This window comes from Notechis scutatus, chromosome 5 (assembly GCF_049901735.1).
Source record: "Notechis scutatus isolate UNSWTSFEM ecotype Mainland chromosome 5, rNotScu1.2, whole genome shotgun sequence".
In the NCBI taxonomy this organism is placed as follows: domain Eukaryota; kingdom Metazoa; phylum Chordata; class Lepidosauria; order Squamata; family Elapidae; genus Notechis; species Notechis scutatus.
Genome location: NC_142013.1, coordinates 2,928,582 through 2,940,121, shown reverse-complemented (window position 1 = coordinate 2,940,121; position 11,540 = coordinate 2,928,582). Strand labels below are relative to the sequence as shown.

The 11,540-nt window shown below is 45.5% G+C and overlaps 1 protein-coding gene across 1 annotated transcript in view; it reads left to right on the top strand.

Annotated features, from left to right (window-relative positions):
- The first annotated feature begins 3,012 nt into the window (after positions 1-3,012).
- The window catches only part of P2RY6 (pyrimidinergic receptor P2Y6), a 48,782-nt gene continuing 40,254 nt past the window's right edge, over positions 3,013-11,540 (top strand). The window contains exon 1 of the mRNA XM_087965937.1: positions 3,013-3,161. The gene's annotated coding sequence lies outside the window, so the exon portion shown is untranslated. The remainder of the gene's footprint in view (positions 3,162-11,540) is intronic.

Genomic DNA, 11,540 nt, shown 5'->3' with positions numbered 1-11,540 from the left:
AGACTGACAGGCACTTGGCCCACAACACGCCTGACATAACAATAGTTAAAAAGAAAAAGGTTTGGTTCATTGACATTGCAATACCTGGTGAGGCACGAATGGAAGACACGCAGCGAGAAAAAATCACAAAGTATCGGGACTTACAAATTGAAGTTGAGCGACTTTGGAAAAAGAAATTGTGTGTTATCCCAATTGTGATTGGAGCCCTTGGAGCAATACCTAAAGGACCACCTCACTGTTTGGAAATCCTGAATTTATCAGACTTGAATTCCCTGATTCTACAAAAAACCACCCTACTTGGAACAGCTTCTATCCTCTGATGCTAACTGAACAGTTCCTAGGTCCTTGGTTAGGACTCGAGCGGTTGAGCTACCAACCAGCCCCAAAGGCTGTGAATCTCACTAAAGATTAATGATAATAATACTAATACTAATACTAATAATGGTTAGGACTCGAACTGTGGAGCTACCAACCAGTCCCAAAGGTTGAATCTCATTAAAGATTAATGATAATAATACTACTAATAATAATGATAATGGTTAGGACTCAAACTGTGGAGCTACCAACCAGTCCCAAAGGTTGAATCTCACTAAAGATTAATAATAATAATAATAATAATAATAATAATAATAATAATAATAATAATAATGGTTAGGACTCGAGCTGTTGAGCTACCAACCAGCCCCAAAGGCTGTGAATCTCACTAAAGATTAATGATAATAATACTAATACTAATAATAATAATGGTTAGGACTCGAACTGTGGAGCTACCAACCAGTCCCAAAGGTTGAATCTCATTAAAGATTAATGATAATAATACTACTAATAATAATGATAATGGTTAGGACTCAAACTGTGGAGCTACCAACCAGTCCCAAAGGTTGAATCTCACTAAAGATTAATAATAATAATAATAATAATAATAATAATAATAATAATAATAATAATAATGGTTAGGACTCGAGCTGTTGAGCTACCAACTAGCCCCAAAGGTTGACTCTCACTAAAGATTATTATTATTATTATTATTATTATTATTATTATTATTATTATTATTATTATTCATGATAATAATGCTTAGGACTCGAGCTGTTGAGCTACCAACCAGTCCCAAAGGCTGTGAATCTCACTAAAGATTAAATAACAATAATAATAACAACCCCCGCCAGACAAGCAGGAGACCCTACACCATTTCTGACAGATGGCAGTCCAGTCTCTTCTTCAAAGCTTAAAGCGATGAAGTTCCCACAACCTCCGAAGGCGACTTCTGTTGATTGTTCTCATTGTCAAAAATGTTTCTCCTTATTTCTAGGGTGAATCTCTCCTTGATCACTTTAGAATAGAATAGCAGAGTTGGAAAGCACCTTGGAGGTCTTGTAGTCCAACGCCCTGTCTAGGCAGGAAAACCTCTACTATTTCATACAGTTGCTATTCATTGTTCCCTGTCTGGCCTTTGGGTGCCTTGGAAAATAGCTTGACCCCCTTCCTCCTCCCTGTGGCAGCCCCTCAAATATTGGAAGGCGGCTCTCCTGTCTCCCCTGGTCCTTCTCTTCCCTAGACTAGCCAGGCCCAGTTCCTGCAACCGTCCATTGTATGTTTTAGCCTCCAGTCCCCTAAAATCATCCTGGATGCTCTTCTCTGCACTTTTTCTAGAGTCTCAGCCTCTTTTTTTATAGTGTGGTGATCAAAACTGGATGCAGTACTCTAGGTGTGGTCTTACTAAGGCTTTATAGAGTGGTATTAGTACCTCCCTCGATCTCGATTGTATCCCTCTGGTAATGCAGTATAGGATTGCATTGGCTTTTTTTGGCTGCTACCGCACACTATTAGCTCATATTTAATTGGTTGTCCACTAAGACTTAATAGCAGTTCCTGCTATTAAGCCTGGTTTCACCCAGTATATATGTGTACTTTTAGTCTCCAGTCCCCTAATCCTCTTGGCTGCTCTTTTCTGCACTTTTTTTTTTAGAATCTCCTTTTCTAGCATTTTTATTATAGTGTGGTGACCAAAGCTGGATGCAGTATTCCAGGCGTGGTCTTACTAACGCTTTACACAGAATGGGATCAGTATCTTCATTACGTCCCTCCGTTAATTCAATGTAGCTTCCAAGCAAGAGTGAGACCTTCAAAATTATTACAGGAACTGGGCTTGGCTAGTCTAGGGAAGAGAAGGACCAGGGGAGACAGGATAGCAGTGTCCCAATATTTGAGGAGCTGCCACAGAGAGAAGGGGGTCCAGCTATTTTCCAAGGCACCTGAAGGCCAGACAAGGAACAATGGATGGAAAGTGACCAAGGAGAGATTCAGGAAATAAGGAGAAACTTTCTGACAGTAAGAACATTCAACTAAAGGAACAGAAGTTGCCTTAGGAAGTTGTGGGAGCTTCATCCCTGGAGGCTTTCAAGAAGAGGCTGGACTGCCATCGGTCAGAAATGGTGCAGAGTCTCCTGCTTGAGTGAAGGGTTGGACTAGATGACCTGCAAGGTCCCTTCCAGCTCTATTCTGATTGATTGATTCAACCAAGAAATAAGGAGGAATTTTCTGACAGTGAGAACCATCAACCCATGGAACAGAAGTTGCCTTTTCGGAGGTTGTGGGAGCTTCATCCCTGGAGGCTTTCGAGAAGAGACTGGACTGCCATTTGTCAGAAATGGTGAAGGTTTCCCACTTGGGCGAAGGGTTGGATTAGATGACCTCCAAGGTCCCTTCCAACTTTATTCTGAATTCATTAAAGCGGTGGGAGCTTCATCCCTGAAAGCTTCCAAGAAGAGACCGGACTGCCAGTATGTCAGAAATGGTGTTAGGGTTCTCCTGCTTTGTGGGGGAGGGGGGGTTGGACTAGATGACCTCCAAGGTCCCTTCCAACTCTGCTCATCTGTATCTGTAGCTCCTTCCGAGAGGAGAAAGTGCGGCGGCGACCCAAACTGGAGGCGGGGAGGGCAGGGCAAGAGCCTCGGCGAGGCTGGGCTGGGAAGAGCTGGGCGGGACCGCGGCTGGCTGCGGCTCTTTCCCCCGCCGGAGCCCGAAGCAGAGCGCAGCGCAGCGCGGCGTGGTTCCCAGGGGCGCCTCGCCTCTTTTCCTCTCCGCCCGGGCAAAGCGAAGCGGGGAGTCAGCGGGGGCTGCCGATCCGGCGCCGAGGGGGCAGGTGGGTCCGAGGCAAGGTAAGGGGCTCCGCGGAAAGGGGCTTCCACTGGCGGAACAGGGAGGGAAGGAGGAGCAGCCGTAGGGGGGCTCGGATAGCTGACCTCTGAGGTTCCCCCCCTTTTATGGACCGCGGAAGGAGCCGCCTTGGGGAGGGAAAGGGGGTCCCCCCCCAGGCTTTTCCCATTTAAAGGGTGGGTGTGGCGGTGGTGTGTGTGAGTGGGGGGGGGCTCGGATAGCTGACCTCTGAGGTTTCCCCTCCGCCCTTTGGGGAGGGAAAGGGCTTTCCCCATTTAAAGGGTGGGGGCCGGTCATGGGGGGGGGGCTCGGATAGCTGACCTCTGAGATACCCTCTTTTTGGGGGGGACCGCGGAAGGAGCTGCCTTGGGGGAGAGAAAGAGAAAGGTTTTCCCCATTTGACGGGGAGTTTAGGGTCCTATCTCAAGGGCAGGAAGCACTTGCGAGATCCTCTAGTCCACCCCTCTTGGTCAGGGCATCTCTGTGTTTAAGCCCGCCTGGACAGGTGGCCCTTACGAGTGTGTGTGTGTGTGTATTCATGTGCGTTTGGGGTGTTTTGGGGTCGGTGTCGGTGTCTTTAGGCGCGTCTTTGTGCGTTTGTGTGTTTGTGTGTAACCTCAAAGCAGGCTGTGCCGCCGAAACGTCTCGGACCTCGGTCCGAATCCCTGTTTCTGCAGGCTCGATCTGTCCTCCAACCGAGAACAGCCGCCCCCCGTTATCCCCACGTCGTGCCGTTGCACAATGCAGCCTTTTCCAATATTTGTGTATTTTTATTTATTTTCACACACAGACACACAGACACACACTTGTATCATAAATATTGTCCCCTCTTTTGTGGCTTCCAATATTTGTGTGTGTGTGTGTTTGTATGTATGTGTGTTTGTATGTATGTGTGTATGTATGTATACACACACACACATATATCTATATTGGAATCGTAAATATTGCCCCCTCTTTTGTGGCTTCCAATATTTGTGTGTGTGTGTGTGTGTGTGTGTGTGTGTGTGTGTGTGTGTGTGTGTGTACAGACACACACACACACACACACATCTATATTTGCATCATAAATATTGTCCCCTCTTTGTGGCTTCCAATATTTGTGTGTCTGTGTGTTTGTATGTATGTGTGTGTGTATATGTGTGTGTGTGTGTGTGTATGTATGTACACACACACACACACACATATCTATATTGGCATCATAAATATTGCCCCCTCTTTTGTGGCTTCCAATATTTGTGTGTGTGTGTGTTTGTATGTATTTGTGTGTGTATATATGTGTGTGTGTGTGTGTGTGTGTGTGTATGTACACACAGACACACATATCTATATTTGCATCATAAATATTGTCCCCTCTTTTGTGGCTTCCAATATTTGTGTGTGTGTGTGTTTGTATGTATGTGTGTGTGTATATATATATGTGTGTGTGTGTATGTATGTACACACACACACACATATCTATATTGGCATCGTAAATATTGTCCCCTCTTTTGTGGCTTCCAATATTTGTGTGTGTGTGTGTGTTTGTATGTATGTGTGTGTGTATATATATGTGTGTGTGTGTGTATGTACACACACACATACACACACATCTATATTTGCATCATAAATATTGTCCCCTCTTTTGTGGCTTCCAATATTTGTGTGTGTGTGTGTTTGCATGTATGTGTGTGTGTATATATGTGTGTGTGTGTGTGTGTATGTATGTATACACACACACACATATATCTATATTTGCATCGTAAATATTGTCCCCTCTTTTGTGGCTTCCAATATTTTTGTGTGTGTGTTTGTATGTATGTGTGTGTGTGTATATGTGTGTGTGTATGTATGTATACACACACATATATCTATATTGGCATCGTAAATATTGCCCCCTCTTTTGTGGCTTCCAATATTTGTGTGTGTGTGTGTGTGTGTGTGTATACAGACACACACACACACACACACATCTATATTTGCATCATAAATATTGTCCCCTCTTTTGTGGCTTGGTCGCCTGGCAAAAGCCCGGGGCATCTGGTTTACTCTATTTATTTAACCTTTTTTTTAAAAACTTTTTTGCCATTTCTTGAGCTGCCCTTGAATAAAATCTGTTGGGTTCGATTGCTTGAAATGAAGGGAGCCGTTTCCCCTCTGAACAGCCAAAATTTTCACTTTTCCTTTCAAGATGATTTTTCCCCCCCCCTCCTCTTCCTCCTCCTGGCTGGGTGGGGAGTCCCAATGCTCCCGTCCCAGGGCTGCATTAAAATGCCACCCCACCCCCCAACCCGGCATTTTGCAGAGCAAGACGTACAGATAGTCCTCGAATTACGACGGCAGTAGAACCCCAGATTTCCATCGCTAAGCAATGACGGTTGCTAAGTGAATTTTGCCCCGTTTAATCTTGCTTGCCATCGTGGTTAAGTGAATCACTGCATTTGTTAAGATAAGTAACACGATTGTGGAGTGAATCTGGCTTCCCGGGTTGCTTGTCATGTGAAGCCAGGACGCTGCAAACATTATACACTGCTCAAAAAAAAATAAAGGGAACACAAAAATAAGACCTCCTAGATCTGAATGAATGAACTATTCTTATTAAATACTTTGTTCATTACATAGTTGAATGTGCTGACAACAAAATCACACAAAAATTAGCAATGGAAATCAAATTTAGCAACCCATGGAGGTCTGGATTTGGAGTTACACTCAAAATTAAAGTGGAAAAAAACACTACAGGCTGATCCAGCTTTGATGTAATGTCCTTAAAAGAAGTCAAAATGAGGCTCAGTAGTGTGTGTAGCCTCCACGTGCCTGTATGACCTCCCTACAACGCCTGGGCATGCTCCTGATGAGGTGGCGGATGGTCTCCTGAGGGATCTCCTCCCACACCTGGACTAAAGCATCCCCCAACTCCTGGACAGTCTGTGGTGCAACGTGGCGTTGGTGGATGGAGCGAGACATGATGTCCCAGATGTGCTCCATTGGATTCAGGTCTGGGGAACGGGCGGGCCAGTCCATAGCATCAATGCCTTCGTCTTGCAGGAACTGCTGACACACTCCAGCCACATGAGGTCTAGCATTGTCGTGCATTAGGAAGAACCCAGGGCCAACCGCACCAGCATATGGTCTCACAAGGGGTCTGAGGATCTCATCTTGGTACCTAATGGCAGTCAGGCTACCTCTGGCGAGCACATGGAGGGCTGTGCGGCCCCCTAAAGAAATGCCACCCCACACCATTACTGACCCACTGCCAAACCGGTCATGCTAGAGGATGTTGCAGGCAGCAGAACGTTCTCCACGGCGTCTCCAGACCCTGTCACGTCTGTCACATGTGCTCAGTGTGAACCTGCGTTCATCTGTGAAGAGCACAGGGCGCCAGTGGCGAATTTGCCAATGTTGGTGTTCTCTGGCAAATGCCAAACGTCCTGCACAGTGTTGGGCTGTAAGCACAACCCCCACCTGTGGACGTCGGGCCCTCATACCACCCTCATGGAGTCTGTTTCTGACCGTTTGAGCAGCCACATGCACATTTGTGGCCCGCTGGAGGTCATTTTGCATGGCTCTGGCAGTGCTTCTTCTGTTCCTCCTTGCACAAAGGCGGAGGTAGCGGTCCTGATGCTGGGTTGTTGCCCTCCTACGGCCTCCTCGTCTCCTGATGTACTGGCCTGTCTCCTGGTAGCGCCTCCATGCTCTGGACACTACGCTGACAGACACAGCAAACCTTCTTGCCACAGCTCGCATTGATGTGCCATCCTGGATGAGCTGCACTACCTGAGCCACTTGTGTGGGTTGTAGACTCCGTCTCATGCTATCACTAGAGTGAAAGCACCGCCAGCATTCAAAAGTGACCAAACCATCAGCCAGAAAGCATAGGAACTGAGAAGTGGTCTGTGGTCACCACCTGCAGAACCTCTCCTTTATTGGGGATGTCTTGCTACCTGCCTCTGCTTTCCACCTGTTGTCTATTCCATTTGCACAACAGCATGTGAAATGGATTGTCAATCAGTGTTGCTACCTAAGTGGACAGTTTGATTTCACAGAAGTGTGATTGACTTGGAGTTACATTGTGTTGTTTAAATCTTCCCTTTATTTTTTTGAGCAGTGTACATACAGGCTAGTTCTAGTTCTGTCTTAGGTGTAAAAGCCAATTGGGTGACTTTGGGCCAATCACCAGGAGACGGTCATTTCTAGTTCTGCCTTAGGCATGAAAGCCAATTGGGTGACTTTGGGCCAATCACCAGGAGACGGTGAGTTCTAGTCCCGCCTTAGGCATGAAAGCCGGCTGGGTGATTTGGACCAATCATCAAGAGACTGGGAGTTCCAGTCCTGCCTTAGGGATGAAAGCTGATTGGATGACTTTAGGCCACTCACCAGAAGACTGGGAGTTCTAGTCCCGCCTTAGGGATGAAAGCTGATTGGATGGCTTTAGGCCACTCACCAGGAGACTGGGAGTTCTAGTCCCGCCTTAGGGATGAAAGCTGATTGGATGGCTTTAGGCCACTCACCAGGAGACTGGGAGTTCTAGTCCCGCCTTAGGGATGAAAGCTGATTGGATGGCTTTAGGCCACTCACCAGGAGACTGGAGTTCCAGTCCCGCCTTAGGCATGAAAGCCAACTGGGTGACTATCCATCTCCTGTGTCAGTAATGAATGAATCTGATGCTGTTCATTGAGGGCAAATTCGGTGGCCCAGTTCCTGTTCTGTCTTTCTGGGTTTGTTTTCCAAGATGCAACCTCAATCAGTCAAATCGATCGATTTTTTACAGATGAATCATTGTGCCGTGAAGTCATTTTGTACTGCTGGAGACCACATGGATAGATTGTCCCCGGAAGGATCTGTCTCCAATCTGGTCCTTCACATCTTCTAATGGTGGCCCCACTCTGTGACTGAGTCCATCAGAATAACAGAATAACAGAAGGGACCTTGGAGGTCTTCTAGTCCAACCCCCAGCTCAGAGGTGGTATTCAGCAGGTTCTGACCAGTTCTGGAGAACCAGGAGTGGAAATTTTGAGTAGTTCGAAGAACCAGCCAATCCCACCTCTGACTGGCCCCGCCCCATCTATTCTCCGCCTCCCATTGAGTCCCAGCTGATTGGCTGGGTCTTCTTTTGTTGCCCTGCACAGGAGAACGGAACTGGAAAGCAGGTTAGTGGGGTGGGGAGGGAAGGGGGATTTTGCAGTATCCTTCCCCTGCCACGCCCACCATGCCACACCCACAGAACTGGTAGTAAACATTTTTGAATCCCACCACTGCCCCAGCTCAAGCAGAAGATCCTATACAATTCTGGACAAGTAGTTCTCCTTCCTTCTCCCCAATCACCACACCTCCTCTTTTTCCTTCTCCTTTCCTTCCCTACCTCCACTCCTCCTCCTCTTCTTTTCTTCTTTCTTTCTTTCTTTCTTTCTTTCTTTCTTTCTTTCTTTCTTTCTTTCTTTCTTTCTTTCTTTCTTTCTTTTCTTTTCTTTCTTTCTTTCTTTCTTTCTTTTCCTTCCTTCCTCCCTTCTTCCTCCTTTCCTATCACCTCCTCTTTTCCTTCTCCTTTTCTTCCCTACCTCCACTCCTCCTCTCTTTCTTTCTTTCTTTCTTTCTTTCTTTCTTTCTTTCTTTCTTTCTTTCTTTCTTTCTTTCTTTCTTTCTTTCTTTTTTTTCTTTCTTTCTTTCTTTCTTTCTTTCTTTCTTTTCCTTCCTTCCTCCCTTCTTCCTCCTTTCCTATCACCTCTTCTTTTTCCTTCTCCTTTCCTTCCCCTACCTCCACTCCTCCTCTTCTTTCTTTCTTTCTTTCTTTTCCTTCCTCCCTCCCTTCTTCCTCCTTTCCTATCACCTCCTCTTTTTCCTTCTCCTTTTCTTCCCCTACCTCCACTCCTCCTTTTCTTTCTTTCTTTCTTTCTTTCTTTCTTTTCTTTCTTTCTTTCTTTCTTTCTTTCTTTCTTTCTTTCTTTCTTTCTTTCTTTCTTTCTTTCTTTCTTTTTTTCCTTCCTTCCTCCCTTCTTCCTCCTTTCCTATCACCTCTTCTTTTTCCTTCTCCTTTCCTTCCCCTACCTCCACTCCTCCTCTTCTTTCTTTCTTTCTTTTCCTTCCTCCCTCCCTTCTTCCTCCTTTCCTATCACCTCCTCTTTTTCCTTCTCCTTTTCTTCCCCTACCTCCACTCCTCCTTTTCTTTCTTTCTTTCTTTCTTTCTTTCTTTCTTTCTTTCTTTCTTTCTTTCTTTCTTTCTTTCTTTCTTTCTTTCTTTCTTTCCTTCCTTCCTTCCTTCCTTCCTTCCTTCCTTCCTTCCTTCCTTCCTTCCTTTTTCCTCCTCCTCCTCCTCCTCACACCCCACTCCCTTCTAGCATTGATGATATCCCCTAGTTGGGTCATGAAACATCTGCAAGAAAACAACCCAGTTCAGAGACCACCAAAGATCCCCACAGTTCTCCTCCTCCTCCTCCTCCTCCTCCTCCTCCTCCTCCTCCTCCTCCTCCTCCTCCTCCTCCTCCTCCTCCTCCTCCTCCTCCTCCTCTCTTCCCTTTCCAAGCATCAGAGCCTTTCGATTTCCCTGTCCTTCTTTCTATCTACCTTCCTCATCTAGAGTTTTGGAGAATTCTGAATTGGCCAGTGAGAGCAAACTTGAGTTATCCTTCCTCCGTTGCTTACCTGGCCACTGCAATGAACTACAAACCCCATACACCCCAGCCAGGACAGCCCATTTCCCCTGCCTCTTTGTTTCTCTTAAGTCAAGAAACAGACCTTGACGATTTAGCAATCAACTCTAAAACCGAAGCCTGTAAAATATCATTGCGTTGCATCGTTCTCACCAAGCCTTCTTTTTTTTTTTTTCATCACGGAAGAATTCTTTGAAAAGCAACTGTGTCAAATCAAAAGGATTTATTTTCCTCTATAAATCTTGCATTCTTCTAATAGCAACAGAGGTGAGGGAAAGACAGAGGTGGCCTGTTCTGCAGAAGGCAGAAAACGGGGATAAAAATCCCAGAGAATTTTTCCCAGCTATTCCTACAGGTCGTTTTGAAAATTCCCACCGAATCCATGCTAGCTTTGAAGAACCAGCTTCTCGCGGAACTCAGCCTCATATTAACCTCATCCTGGTTTATCCAACTGTTTTAGTTAGAAAGATCTTCTTTTGTATAAGAGCATTGGAGCCTAACTAAGAGAAAGCGAATTTTCTTTCTTTGGGGTTAAAAAAGGGGGGAAATTTAAAAAGGGACATTTCTACGCTTTAGCGCAAAATGGAAAAAGTTGAGACACCTCAAGTCTTTGGCTGCTCAGCGGTGTCTGCGAGAGGCCGAAAAAGTCAAAATGGCGGTGACCGTTATGCAGTCAAAGCAAACCTTTGTGAGCAGAACACAGAGCTACCAGTCTATGCGATGCGTTGCCAAATGGTTTGGATTTCTAACAGCATGCTAAACCGCAGCAAAACTATCTGAAATTAAACCTGACCTAGTTTGCTCCATTTTGCAAATGAAGCCGCCGCTTGGTCTCTACCCAGCCGATCGATCAAATCTAGCTTTTTCGCTCCTGTTTGTGTCTGAAAAAAATCAATTCTTACAATTCAACTCTGTCCTTGATCATCCATCGTTGTCTCTTGTCTCAAAGGAGCCGTTGTTTATTAAAGGCAAAAAAAGAAACTTGGCAGATTTTCCAAGGACATCCAACAGCTTTCCTAACTCACCCTTACTATCCACCCTGCCGTTTGACTGCCTGCGTGTTTAGCACAAAGCCAGCAAACTATCTGTTTTGTTTAACCCTGAACAGATTTTCTTTTTTTTTTAACCTTGGATGGATTTAGTCATGTGAAGTCTTAATATCTCTTTATAAGGCCTTGATAAGACTCCTCCCCTGGAACACGGCATCGTGTTTTGGTCGCCACGATGTAAAAAGATGTTGAGACTCTAGAAAAAGTGCAGAGAAGAGCAACTAAGAAGAATTAGCAGGGTGGAGGATAAAATAGATGAAGAATGGTTGCAGGAATTGGGGATGTCTAGTTTGATGAAAAGAAGGACCGGGGGGACGTGATAGGATCCGTCCAATATTGGATGGGCTGCCCTAAAGAAGTATCCGAAGGCAGGACAAGAAGCAATGGGTGGAAACTAATCAAGGAGAGAAGCAACCTGGAATTAAAGAGTAATTTCTTGACAGTGAGAACAATTAACCAGTGGAACAGCTTGCCACCCAGAAGTTGTGGGTGTTCCAACACTGGGAGCTTTTAAGAAGACAACCATTGGTTTGAAATGGTATATACAGGGTTTCCTGCCTAGGCAGGGGGTTAGACTAGAAGACCTCCAAGGTCCCTTCCAACCCCTGTTATTTTGTTATTTTGTTCTGTTGGGTGGATATTGAAATCTTTAGTCGGACAGGCCAATTCGAAGTGCAGGAGATTTCTAATGAAGCCATTCAAGAGAAGGATC